The 14,348-nt window shown below is 43.4% G+C and overlaps 1 pseudogene; it reads right to left on the bottom strand.

Annotated features, from left to right (window-relative positions):
• Positions 1–4,157: 4,157 nt before the first annotated feature.
• Positions 4,158–13,297, bottom strand: LOC120836045 (annotated as a pseudogene).
• Positions 13,298–14,348: the final 1,051 nt, after the last annotated feature.

The following is a 14,348-nucleotide window of genomic DNA, read 5'->3' as shown; positions in this document are numbered from 1 at the left end:
AAACAAACAAAAGATGAGGTAAACGGGACACACGAATCGCGCAAAGAAGAGCAGAAAAACAGAAACCTGTCACCCCGCGCCACTTCCTAAGTACTTACTATGACTGACTAACTAACACAAGCAACAAGCCCTCTTCAGAACGCGAAACGCGAAGACGGCGACCACGACAGAAAACAAAATGGCGAAGCTTTTGTTTGTTGTTTTGTTGTGGTATCCGAACGGAAGTTACGATTTTGTAAAACGTTTGTAAACAATTGCGACATTCATTCGATGGATTGTTTCTTAAACCTAAAAATATGTAATTCAAAAGGCGATTTAAAAAAATCACGAAGATTTTAAAACCAACATCTAAGCTGTCACTCATTCTATTGGCCAATGAGAAGCTGAGTTGAATGACCATCGCTACCAATGAGAAGCCGAGCTGAATGACCATGGAATTTGCGCGCAAAACTTCAAATAAATCTATCGCCGTCAATATTGCTCTAAAAAAAATTCGCGTAAAATTCATTTTTTGAAACGCGTGTTCCAACCAGACTGTTTAAAAAAAACTTTTTTTTTCTTTTCAGGGGCCCTTTAATAGGCTCCTAAGGCCGGCTATCTTGCTTATGTGGGAAGCACGCTGAGAAATGACTGTGGAAGCTTGTTATCATCACGCTCTCAGAAGTCGCGCACACTCCGCCAGTGAATACTTTCCCTATACTAAGGCCACCTTATGCGGAGATCAGGTCGTCTGCATCTTGCAAAAGGGTTTCGGGGATGTCAGAACGACACCGAGCTCTTATTGGCTGATTGAAAAAAAAAAAAAAATAGTGGGTAGACCTCAAGGCATCTAGCATCGAGGTCATCCCAATGTTTTTTTTTTCTTTTTTTTTTTAAGTCGGCCAATTAGAAATTGGCATCGTTTTGATGTCACCGCAACCGTCACCGCACCGCAAGAAGCAGACGACTTGCTCTTTGCATCATAGAGTTATTATAATGTACGCTAAAGGATCAACTGGCGCTTGTGTCTATGCAACTTCCGGGAGGCAAATTGAGGCAGACAGCAAAAAGTCTACTTTTGCGGTGCTCCTGTGCAATCCTATGGGAAAACGCGCGTGATTTTTTTCTTCGCCAGAAAATAACGTAAATAACTTGTGTTATATCGGTTTTACCGGATAGTATGTACCTTTATTGATACTGTGAAAGTGTAATGGATTTAGTTACAGCATTTGTTTTACCACTGAACGATGTTAAACTTCGCTATATCTGAGGCCCAAACCTCCGTTCCATGGTAGGTATGTAAAAATGAGCGACGATTCTAAGCAAAATAAAAATCGAAAGGAATTTAGAGTGTGTTCAAGGTTCGCTTGCATTCCGGTAGCGCTTATATATTAGTGATATGCCCGTTCTGCCATTATATGAAAATGACTCCGTCGCACGACGGCGTCGTGCATTTTTACGAAATGTTAAAAAGCACTCGGACGTAAGAAATAAAGCATCTGTGTATCAAAGGCGTGTCTCTTTGTCATTTCCAATCTCGGGCAGTTTTTATCGAGCACCTAGCTGTTATCTGGCTCCGCCCTATTTGTAAAAGTTTGAAGAGTGCGGTGCGGGTATGGATCCGAACTTAGAACAAGCATCATGTTGGCAAGTAATCATGAGCAGAAAAAATAAAGCGTTGTATTTATTTATCGCAAATTGGACTATATTACGTGGCTCTTGATTTATTTCGATCGCCTGCATGCACAAGGGGTTACTTACCCAGTGTTACTGCGTAGTTTTTGCCGTCTCTCTTGGTTTTCCACATGTCCTTCGTTCGTTTGGCACGTATATCCCCCGTGCTAGAAAGCGCCGTCACCGTGTTCGCGCTAACAGTGTCCGACAGTGCACATAAATACATGTACGAAGTGGTTTTAGCACCGTTTTTTATGCCAGGAATTTCGAATTAAAACGCTGTAACTGACGAATTATTTCGTCTGCGTGACTGAGAAATGTTCGAAGCTACCTAGTACCTACGAATTATTTGTGATATTTTCTCTTATAATCGAGTGCAGACAGAAAATACGCTCGCTTTTTCCCATAGAACTGCATTACCGGAAGTAAATATCTTACTCTTTATTGTCTGCTTCAATTTGCAGCAGCACACTAGCGCCAGTTGAACCCCTAGCGTACATTATAATAGCTCTATGCTCTGCATAGACAATTTTTGCTCAGCGTTGACGTGCAGAGTGCAAATGCTATCGGCAGACCGCGCTGGAACATTGAACCATGCACTCAGCGCATGCAAGATCGTAGCGGTGCCCATGCCAAACTAACATGTGCTAACGCTATGCTAGAACTGCCTAATTGGCATTTTAGACATATGACGCCTTTTTAGAACGCGCTCATTTCTCTGGAAGGCTTGGTAAAAATTTCAGTTTATTCGTTGCCGAATCAACTGCCGAAAGTCGCCTTTAAAGGGAGGGTACAGTAGCCGCACACATATGCTCATTGGATTGTGTACATGCATACAGACACTTTTTTTAAGCTATAAATCTGCGGTTTAGTCCCTTTTGATGGGCACCGATAGAAACAGGACAAGGAACGCCGAACTTAATTTTACAAAATTTGTATTGACAAAATAAAAATAATAGCTTTTCCGGCGCATGTCGGCATTGTTTGACTTTGTGACTAACTTTCTTGTCGATTTCTTAGCTTTCTCCCGGATCGCCTTACGTCAGGTCGAGGAAGGCTTCAAATATTAACACATTTCGAGGGTTTCAATGCATGTTCTGCTTTGTGATTGGGCCTTGTGGGCCAAGTTCGCAAAAAGACAAGCAACTGAAAGGCAATACATAAGCTTCGGCTGAATGGAGATGCCGCACATATGGGCGGTAAAGCCCGGCAAACCTTTATATGTATAACGATTCACACAAATGCCAAAATATTGGTTTTAAATAAAAATGAAAACAAAGACTATTGGGAAATATACAAGAACGACAGCATCCGAATATATATAGAAGATAACCGAATATTTTAACAACTGATCTGTCCGTCTCTCCTTCCATCTGTCCATACCACATCGCAGGCCATGTCAGCACAAATTTTGTCTGTCGTTGGCAGTCAAGCCGTAGTGTAATGTCACGTCCCGTTGCCTGATCACGTAACATAACTACGTCCCGTCAAGCCAAGTCACGTTACGTAACGGTGTCAAGTCAGGGTGGCGCGTGAAGTCACGCCACGTGGCACATCGTCAGGTGGCACCGTGGCGTCTAATGATGTCAAGTCGCGTAACATTAGACCGCAAGATATGGTTACAGTGTACTATACTACATTACAGGGTTGTGTTTGGACCGGCGCGACTCGACAATAAGAACTTGTGAGGCTGCGCGCGTAGATAACAATCGCGGCGCTGCAGTCGACAGAGCAGCAGAAAGTTGCTGATGTCCGCACGTGCCACCGAACGTACGTGTGTGTGCACGCGGTGCACGCGCACAAGCACCACCATATACTGACCCTGTTCTGCCGATGCGACGGTGTAAACACCTATCGCGATCTACACCTCGCGCCTCACACGAGTCGCTCCGGTCCCATCACTACCCTGTATTCTAGTACATTTTAATATGGTATCACGTAACAGCGGTAAGCCCGTGGCGTCATGAGACGTCACCACTTCGTGTGACGTGAATTCATATATTACCATAACATTATGTAATATATATCGTTTTATGAAAAAAAAAAGATATTTAAAGATATCTTCTGGTATTTTTCACTACATGCATAAATAATATTTCAGACATTTTGCGAACTGCTATTTTTTACTGCTAAACGTAATGTTTATTTTGCACTGACAATTTTGAGAAAGGTAATTCCTATGAGCGCTCGCCAATGATTTTGTTCACACTAAAGTAATAACGAAATTTAAACGGGAGACACCATAGTATAAAACAAAAAAAATTATAAGATTTACTTTAGATCAGGTGGAAGGGAGAAAACATAGCTTCCGTCAAATTTATTCACGCATTTATGCGCGCAACTATTAAGATGATCAATGTAAGCAATAAAACAAAAAAAAAAAAAACAGGCGCAGGAACTTTTCAATCTTTTATTACCTCGAAGAGGTATTCGTTCAAAATTGCCCTCTAATCATACTGACGATTTTCATCTCCTGTTCTCGAACGAACTTACACGCCCATGCCTTAAGACCGGCCGGTGCTTTGGATATCTGATTTAGTCGAAAAGACTGGCGAGCGAACTGGCCGTGACAACCTTCTCTTATAGCTACTAAGTGCGTCGACTTGGCTGGAGTTGCCAATTGTCCGGTTGTGGGATTTATAAAAATCTTCTACACATTTTTTCCGACCTTCCTCCGTGGCACAGATGGCTTTTCTGCTGCTCCCACTTTCAGATTTTATAGCAGGAGAAATAAGAGAATTCAGAAAGTGCGAGACCATTACAAAAAGACTAGGTGTCGGCGGGTGAAGGCAGTTCTCCAGCCCGTTAGAAACTACACCAGCAAGCAACCAACGGCCGTTTTCTTCGTTCATCAGGGGTCCACCGCTGTCCCCCTGAAAAAGTAATTCCAGAAATCATTCACTGAAAGGCTTTTTTTTTAAATTTAGATGAGAGAAGTGAGCCCATGAAGCATAATAGGTATCTCCGTACGCAATTTTCTTGCAACGGTGTAATAAATGTTTGCCGGCTCGCAGGTTGTCGGGAGGCAGCACATAAGCGCTAATTTAGCTATAGCCGTTTTTATCTAAGAGACAATAAATACGTTCGAAAAGCAAATGATAAACCTGCAGTTACTGCTTCAACAATTTATTACCGCTTTCGTAATATATATTTTTTGTCCGGCTTATTGTTTTGGAAAAGGTTTAAATGTTATAACAATTTCCTTCTTTTAGCTTTTTATCTTTCCCGCATTTTTGCATTGCTCGCCTTGCGCCAGCTGCGCAAGTGGCAAGTTGTCCTAAAATTTACTAATTTGCGGTATTTAATGATGCTCATAAAGTTTCTTTTTGAAAGCATGTGTTTATTTTCACACACAAAAAAGTTACTGGGTAAATGTAAATTATTATATTGCTAATCAGTATCTGTCGCAATTATTAACGTCCGCCGAGGCTCCAAGCTTGTTCTCAAAATGTGTTTATTTTACTCGAATACTCTGTTTTTAGGGATGTATAAAAAACTTCGCAGAAACAACCAGTACAATAGAGCGTGCAAAATACCTCCAAAGCAGATTTCACTGTCCATCTATAGCTGTCGAATTATATTGTATTATGGTTTTAACTATTGAGGATTAAAAATAGTTACAAATAAGGTTCTTTGCCACTAACCGTACATAATAGAGCCTTTGTGTCAAGTTTTTCTAAACCTCCATAAATGATAAAACTATTACCTCAACATCAATACCAAACGATATTTATTATGTCAGTTTTTGTTATAAGAAGTCGCATTTGAAGGGTAGTAATAACTCACATGACATGGTCCTCCGTTAACGAAAACGATATGGTGGGGAACTGTGCGGTTCATTTGATTAGTACACTGATCCTGTTTAAGCACATCTACGTCTCGTTCCCTGAGATTTTCAGGGAGTCCAAAGGTAGGAACTATACACTTGTCTATTTCTGGTATTTCTGAAATAACGCTTGATAGGTCATCGTAGTTTTCGCTCGTGGCTTCATCATCCTCCTCTTCACACATTTCTTCTTCGGCTTCATATAATCTTCATATTCATATTCGTTGGAAGAATCGTATGTGAGTACAGCAGTTATATTTTGGCGATTAATAAATGAACACCCGATGCGGCACATTTATATTCTAATATCTGATGCGTCGCGACAGCATATTTGAGACACAAAGCACAGTTTGTGCGACGTAGAAGCAACTGGTTAGTTGAAAGTATTGGAAAAGCAACATTTTAAAGTTTCTAATTACCAAATTAAGGTTGAAAAATCAACAATGCAAATTGTGCACTGTGTTTTAGAGTAATTCGAGATGTGCAGTGAAATAGTGAGGTCAGGCTATTTACAACTGTATCCCCAGCCCGCAACATGGGCTGTAAACTTTGCAGGGAAATTGGCGCAGTTTTCGGGAACGCAGATTGGCTGAATATTGTTTGAAAAGTTTACGCTCCTTTTCAGTTTTACAACCGCAATGTCTTTCTGTAAGAGTAATGCAATTTAAAAAACACATTAGCTCGTAAGATTGGCCGACGCAAGAAGCGTTGAAGAGTACGTATCATGAAAATCCACATGTATCCTGAATAGGTATGCATATGCTTTCAATTTCAACGCAAACCACCTGGTTTTCTCATGCTTCATAACTTGATTTATCTCTTTTCTCCAAGTCTGGGTTTTCGTTTTTTTCGTTGTCTGTCTTGTTTTGTTAATTGGAATATTGTAGAGTTCCGTTACAAGAGGAATTGAATCTGCGTTCCGTTCCAAGACGCGCATAAAATGTCTCCGGATCTTGATTCCTTGAATTGCGAAGAAAGCAGCAAGAAAATAATTGTTAAAAAATAAAGTAAAGTGTAATGTGCGACAAAAAAGCGGCAGTTTACAAGTACGGTTAAAAGACACGCACTGCGTTACACTTCGGCCAAACACGATATAGTTTTTTAGCCGCAATTTACACGTTTATATCAGTGCTGAAAGTCAACCTTCTCCAACAAATGTATCTGTAAGCCCACACTACTAAAAATTCGTTTGATAAAGTACTGGCTACCGCATTGTAGGACTATGTGCGTCGCATTATCAGCTGCTGAATATATATGTTTTACTCTAAAGAAATAAGAACATCATGAAATTTCTAGCACCATGTAACTAAATAGATGTGTTGAAAGCATTTAATAGAACGCGCAACATCTCTATGTCCACCGCGCGTTGGTGCATAAAGTCAGCTGCCTATTTCTTACGTAAACAGCGGGCACGCCTACTGGCCCGAGAGGCATGTTTTACGCCCTCAGAGTGCAATCGCTTTTGGACACAAATAAAAACATGAACCGTTCCAATATACAAAGGAGAGAACGGGAGGGAGTAAAGTTCTTCAGGAGTTAGGACGTGTCTCCCGCTTATCTTGATAGACGTAATTCTCGCCAGCCTACTGGTCTTTTGAGGCCTTGGCCTCAAAGAACCAGTAGGCCTTGGCGGCTTCAGTCAATAGCACCCGCCAACAAGAGCCCAACGCATTCGCAATAACGGACGACTACCTGTATACGAAACTTCACCCACATGGGAATTTTAAATCCTAAGATGCCCATTAAATTATCATAGCAAAGCATTTATTTCGATACGTGGGAGTAGAAAAAGAAGAAAACCTAATTTTACTCGAGCAACTAAGTGACGGAGTATGAGAACGACTTCACCTGATTTTACTTCGGTTCTGAACCGGATGTTTGGTATGACAACACTCCGCAAGACGTAAAAAAAGTTAAGAAAAAAATAAAAAAAACTTGCTCGGTTTCCAAGTTTGCGGAATGTTCCAGCCAGTCCCGGCACCGGCGCCAGCTATGATTGATTCTTCAGAGATCGTGAGACGACACGAGAAGAAAGGATACAAAGATATACAAGATGTATCGCTCGCCTCAAGCACAACGAAATTGCGAGAAACAGAAGAGGCCAGAAAGAAAAGGGCTAATTCCGAGCCGACTCCGAGATCTTTGCTCTAAGAGGTAACCTTAACACCTTTCTCAACGTGTTGTTGGTGGTTTAAAAAAGCGCAGTAATTACTTGTCTATATTCGGGGTGTACTTTGAAGAGAGAGAATTTTAAAGTGGTGGTCGCGAGCTCAAAAAGCACAGGCGGAATGTCATCCCGGCAAGGTTTGCGCACAGAGTATGGCCACAAAAGGGTCTATCCATAGGAGAAATCCCAAGTAGGTTCCCTAATTTCTCCCGGTATTTACGTTTTTGTAGCGAAAATGTGCTCAACTTCCCCATAAAATAACCAACATCATCCTTCACTATCAATTCTTGGTCAAAGCTAAAGACAAAAATAAAAACGTTTAGAGGCGTTGCTAGGGGCGCCGTTCCAAGCGGCCCATAGAGTTACGACGCGAATCTTGACACAACCTTAAGTATTTTCTTTAGTTTCAGAAGGTTTAAGATTTCGCAAGTAGTGACCGTTCCATGATTTCTCTCGGTGTCACGAATTCCGACTTTATAGTTAATAAACTTTTTTCACAACGAACGAACGAACATTCGTTCGTTCCAACGCCCCGCCCCCCCCCCCCCCCCCCCCCCCCCCCCCCCCCCCCCCGATAGCGTTAAAGGCGCGTGATCGCGCTACGTCAGATCTTCCGAGGCCGCGTCCCAGTGTTGGCCCAACATTGGGCCAACACTTAATTGATTTTCTTTTGATTTGATTTCTGTCTAATATTTAATGCCATATTTGAGCGGAACCCACTACATGGTGCTATTTAGAGCAACCCTAAGGCACCTTTCACTTACAAAGGTGAATCGCAAGCACGCATATCGTTTTAATGTATGTAGTTAGAAAGATTCATTGTGCTTGCAGGGTGAAGCGCTGCTATCTTCGCAGCCGATCAAGACGTCTGTTGAATGCAATTGTAAAGTGCAAACATCGCGATTTCTGGAGTTTGTAGAATAATGTTATATTGGCGGGTAGTTAATGTCTTGATCTTTCAAACTAAAAAGTAAAAGTTCTCAATTCTGTATTTGCTGCTTCTTTTCTCATCTGGAGTTGCTTTAGCGTTGATGCTCTTTGATTGCGCATGCACGATATGAGCATTAAATTAATTTTCTCCATGACGCTACTTACTTATGCCTTTCCTTTAACACTTCCTGACTAAAAAAAATAATATCTTGCGGAAAACTATTCCCTCGAGTTCACGTGAAAACTCCATGATATATGCTAAAGAATACTCGCGGCTGTCCATGTAAAAACGCACTGGCGGACGTGACAGAATACACTCGTTGGTTCACGTAAAAACTCCTAGGTGGATGCGAAAGAATACTCCCATAGGTTCACGTTAAAGATTTTTTTACTGAAAAGCGTCTGTGCCTATTTATTATCTTGCACTCCCCAAAAGCTCGAGCCTGCAAGGAAGTAAACTGGACTCGCTACCACGGCGGAGTATACAAGAATATCACGTGGAATTGCACTAATGGACAAGTGAATTACTCCCATCTGTGAGTATTTTTCTGCAGAGTGTACAAAAAAGCCTTCCACCGCCGTACGGACAACCACAGACACCACCATTTCAGGATAGAAAGCATATATTCGGTTTTACGAGCCTCTTCAATCAGGCGGAAGCTGCCATTCCTTGAGCCACTAAACCAGCTGGTGGCGCAGTTCACGTCGTTTCTACAAGTTTACGGCGGCCTACTTAGGCAGGCGTGGCAACATGCCGCATGATGCGGTGTAAATTGAGACACAGGAGCGCGGGATCCCTGGATATGGTACCCCACATCAGATAAAACACAGTCGCCAGCTGTGCCGCAGAATGCAGAGGAATTGGGCCACCAAGAATGGCTACTCCTGGACGGCCCACGAAAGAAAATAGGGCTGGCTGCAAAGTCGGCGACGTTATGACGCCCACGACTGGCTAACACCAAGGTCAAGCTCCTCGCTGGCCAATCACGGCGGTCCGAAATCTCGCCGACATTCTCCCCAAGTTTTCAGCTTAGGCCCCCAGGAATCCCGCAAGACGTCAAGCAGGCCAAAATCGACACTATAAGTCCCCAAACTTAGGCCCATTTCGTCGACGTCCCATCTCTGCAAGGTCATCAAGCGGATGGTCGACCCATGCAGACAGGCTATAGACCCCATTTAGTAACACAGCGCCGAATTGCAATGATCCACTACGACAAGTTCGAGCAGCGACTTCCAAAGGGCCACACCCGAACAATCGCTGCCATTGACCTACGCAAGACTTGCAACTCCATCCATCGAAAAACCGTCGTTTAGGCAGAAAAATATCGGGACCGGTGGCAGACGTCTGAACCTCATCAACACCTTTATAAAACACCGCTCTTACAATGTCGCGATGGGCAACCCCACAAGTCTTTGCAAACTCAACAACATAGGAGTCTCATAGGGTGCGGTCCTTTTAGCCACCCTTCTTCAAGCTGGCGACGACAGATCTCCCCTTGACCTTGAGGGCGTACAAAAGATCGCTTTACGTTATACGTAGATGACGTCACCCTGTGGGCAACTGCGGGCATGGCGGGGTTAGAACGACGCTATATACAACTCGGCTTGGACATCACTTGAACCTTCGCCCATGAAAGTGGGTTGGAAATCTCCAAGGACAAGACAATCTACATTATTTTCTGAAACAGGAGGAAGAAGAGGAACCTGCCAGAAATCAATATGAAGGGGTGACAACTTGGATCGAACTAGTTAGAAAGCAATTAAAATACGGACTTACCTCGAAGATGTCTCCGGCCCAACTTCGGGAGGGCAAGGGAAGGCATTTTAAAAACCTGGCCTGGACATTCCGTGTACCGAAGGTACACGGAATGTCCAGGCTCAACTATTTAAAGCTACCAAACGCCAGGATGAAGCCCTTTTGGTGAACAGGGCCCCCTCTCCGGGTCGCCACTGGTCTTCCTAAATTTACTTCTGTGGAGCGGCCGGAGCGGGCAGCTCAGAAGAACAGATTACGAATATCGCCCACGAAATAATACGATGCCGGTGAAGCGGCTGACCCATAGGCACCATTACAAGGCCATCCTCACCATGGGAGTGAAGGCTCACCGTGCGCAATGTGGGCCTTCACTCCACAATGAGCTAATGACACCTGCCAAGCCGTTGTCCCAGAATCAAGTGAGCAACAACCTGAGATGCCTAATAACGCAAGCCTCCAACCATGCGGACAAGGTGGTGGACCTTCATAAAGATACAGAGGTGTTCTATACGGACGCAGCCCGAGGCGAGAAAGGACACACCGCGATTGCCTGGCATTCACCCCATCGAGTCAAAACCGGGCTACAAATGATGCCAGGGAATACAAGCAGCTCTTGCGCGGCGGAGATCCAGGCGATTCTACTCGCCACTCAAGCCACTACCGAGGGTCCGAGGGCCCACGTGACGATGACAGACGTCTACACCGACGCAAGGGAAGCCCTTCCAGAGTTCTGCAACAGATGCTACCCGACACTCCAGAATATCCCAAACTGTGTACGACCCACGCAAGTCCACCATACAGTGGCGATCGCGTAGATTCCCTGGCACGAAAAGATTCCAGGAAACGAGCGTGCAGACGAGGCCGCGACAGCGCAGCTACATGCTGTTAAATTTCCCTCAACTGGCACCATTTCCTTGTATGTCTATCAAGAAAAAAATACTTTGTCGAGATTAAACGATGGGAGCGACTCGCTCGAAAAGCCCGGCTATCCGCACTCCTTCTTGCCCACCCTCGTCCGATCTCACGGGGTTTTCCCGGTGCGAACACGTGGCACTCAGACGGCTGCAAACCATGACCCTAATGACACCGGTTTTGCAAGCCCGCTTCTACAAGTCCACTAACCCCGCCGATTCTAGAAACGGACCCAAACTTCCAACTATGCGGGGTCCCGGCGACCGGTCCTCACTCAACGTGGAACTGCGCCGGTGTCTCGGGAGAACGCTTGGAGGCGCTTGCGACACTGCCACCCAAACTCTGGCCAGCTACGTGCAGTGAATGAACAAGACTACCGGAGTACTCAGGGACGCAGAGGAACTGTATTTATTCTTTATCGTATTCCTCTCGGTATTTCGTGTATGAGTGGCTAATTTAACCATCGTTACCCCAGCTCACTCTTCCCTTTCTCTCACCCTCATTTAAACATCGTCAGCCACCCTCCACGCCAGGTGTGGCCACCACGCCAGGCATGTTGATGAGAATAAATTAGGTTTTTCAATAACTACACCAGAAAGTTAGTCTGCTTTCATCGTCCTTAGCTTATAACATACTGCGGCACCATTACAGACAAAACACTATTGTACCATTGCGATGACTAACTTAAGAATAACAATAAATAGCGCAAAAAAAAACCCAAAAACTTCTAGATAAAATTGGTAACCAAAAATGCTCTTACCCAAAGCAATGTGCTGCGGTCACTACATATTCGTTATTAATTAAGCTCCCTCCGCATACTAAGTTGTCGCATGAGTCATAGATTCCCACCATCCATGGCCAGTGCTCGATGGAAGCCTCAGTACCATTGATGATCCTTTCAGAAATACTGGTTACGTTGTGACGCCACCCGCACTCATACTGAGAGTCCGTGTGGTCGCTTGTGCCTTCCTGGATTGTTGATCCTGTGATCACTCCGACGGCTAGTGTACCTTCAAGAAATTTTGTGTTATAACACGTGTTTGGAAGAAAAGATGTGGGCCATTTTTATGTGGCTGTTGAATGTATGTTCTTCATAAAAAAAGATAATAATATTGCCGCGAGCGCAGCTGACTAACTAGGCAGAGCGCTCGTGGCCTAACGTTTATCGCGCGTGCCTTCCACGCAGAAAGCCAGGGTTCGATTCCTGGCTACGGGTGCGCATTTTTGTTCACTCTAATGTAATGTTCTGGTAAATTCGAGAACCGTGTTGGGGGCTCTTTCGAGGTTAGAATGCTCTTCACGGCGAACCTTCCACGCCGATTGTTCCAGAAGCCCACGCATGTACAAAAGGGGCTCCGCGTGGCCAGCCGGACTCAGTTTCGCCCCAGAGCTCGATCCTGCTTTTTCGCCGACATCGATGCCCGCGCCGCTCTCCTGTTTTCTTCTGTTCCCTTTTTTTTTTTTTTTAGGCACAAGATCGCCCCATTAAACGTTTCGTTTCTTCAGTTATCATCGCCTCATCAATTGTGATTCGTAACAATATTACGATTCTGAATTCGAATTTAGAAATTCTTGCCATGGCGTTTAGCACGGTGACGCTAACGAGGCGTTCTAGTTGGAGAGACAATGAATTACTAGAAGTATTAGTCCTGAAATCAGTTATTAGAAACAGGGTTGGTATAGTAAGAATATCGAAAAGATTCATCCGACTGTGAAGGGAAATAACAGTCCTCGTTTCGCGATGAAATACTCGTCGCGAATCGCTGACTGTTTTCTCCTTGAGCATTCGGGGATCCTATTTTGATGTTCTTACTATGTCAGCCTATTTTTTTGTATAATATTCGCAGTTATATAATGCACTTTAGGCTTAAGGCAAAGGCAACCTTAACGTTGAACATCTATTTTTTCACTCAGTTCAGGTGTACTAAATCTCAAATTTAATAATTATCGTTCAATTTTCCAAATTGTGTTACCTCTTAAAATAACAATGATCTGTAGACTTACCCACTGCGGCGGTGGTGGCATATATAAAAATGCTGAAGTTTAGCTTCATGTTTTTCAAAACGCCTGTGGCTTCTTGAGCTAAATCCTGATTTTAAACTTCAAAACTTGTTTCTTCAAAAAGGAGCTACCACGACTGGTTTATTTGCGCACCGTAGAATCAGTCGTAATTTATCCGAGGGTTTAACTTGCGTTGTTAATGCCATTTGAACTTTAAAGCTCTTTGACGCAACGCGCTGTGGTTTCCGGCGTTACGTAATGCAACCAGCTTTCAAACGAGTTTATGCAACTCTTGAAAATGTCGTGGGTGAGTTCGACTGATGACCAAAACTTCTGCTATGGAAGTGAAATGAGCTCTTAATTATCCTAGAACAGTTTTAATGGGCGTAATGCTGGAGGATACACACGTTTATTTATGAGATGACCGTTAAAAAAATAGATATATTGAGTTCTTGAAATAGCCTTTTGGGGTGTCCACTCTTCTATCTCGATGGTAAATCGAGTTTACAAAATCAATCGTCAAATTTCAAACAACGTATTGTCTATAAAACTCTTAACCTCGCGTGGTTAAAGTTACGATACGATGCAAGCTAGCTCTAGAACGTTTAAATATGGGTGAATACTTCAGCGCAATTTAAGTTGCTTCATGAAAGTGTATAATTAACAATAATTTATACACTCGTATATAAAAGAGTAGATCCGATTTCGAACCTACAGACAATTGGCGACTTTTTTTTTTATATACAAATATATAATAAGAAATATATATATTGTGGGCAGAAGTTGTTCAGGTATTCTCGCAAACATTCTGTATCTAATATCAAAACTTATTCCCTCGAGACAGATAACACCCGAAATTTAAAGCTAGCATCCAACTACCTACTTTCCTATCACATATTGGGAAAACAAGCTTTGCGTTTTTGTTTTGATTGTGCATTTTCATTAACTAGAGAAGTATTACATTATATATAGAAGAGTCCCCTTCCCCCCTACCTAATTAGTCGTCGTGACCAGGGGAAGCAGCTTCGTCTCCGACGCAATTGCAACCCATCTTCACACAGCTAAGTTTGTACCCATCCGGACTTGGCAACCCGGACGTCGCA

This window comes from Ixodes scapularis, unplaced genomic scaffold, assembly GCF_016920785.2.
Source record: "Ixodes scapularis isolate PalLabHiFi unplaced genomic scaffold, ASM1692078v2 PGA_scaffold1__304_contigs__length_218370807, whole genome shotgun sequence".
In the NCBI taxonomy this organism is placed as follows: domain Eukaryota; kingdom Metazoa; phylum Arthropoda; class Arachnida; order Ixodida; family Ixodidae; genus Ixodes; species Ixodes scapularis.
The sequence above is the reverse complement of the archived record's forward strand: the minus strand, read 5'-3'. Positions and strand labels throughout refer to the sequence as shown.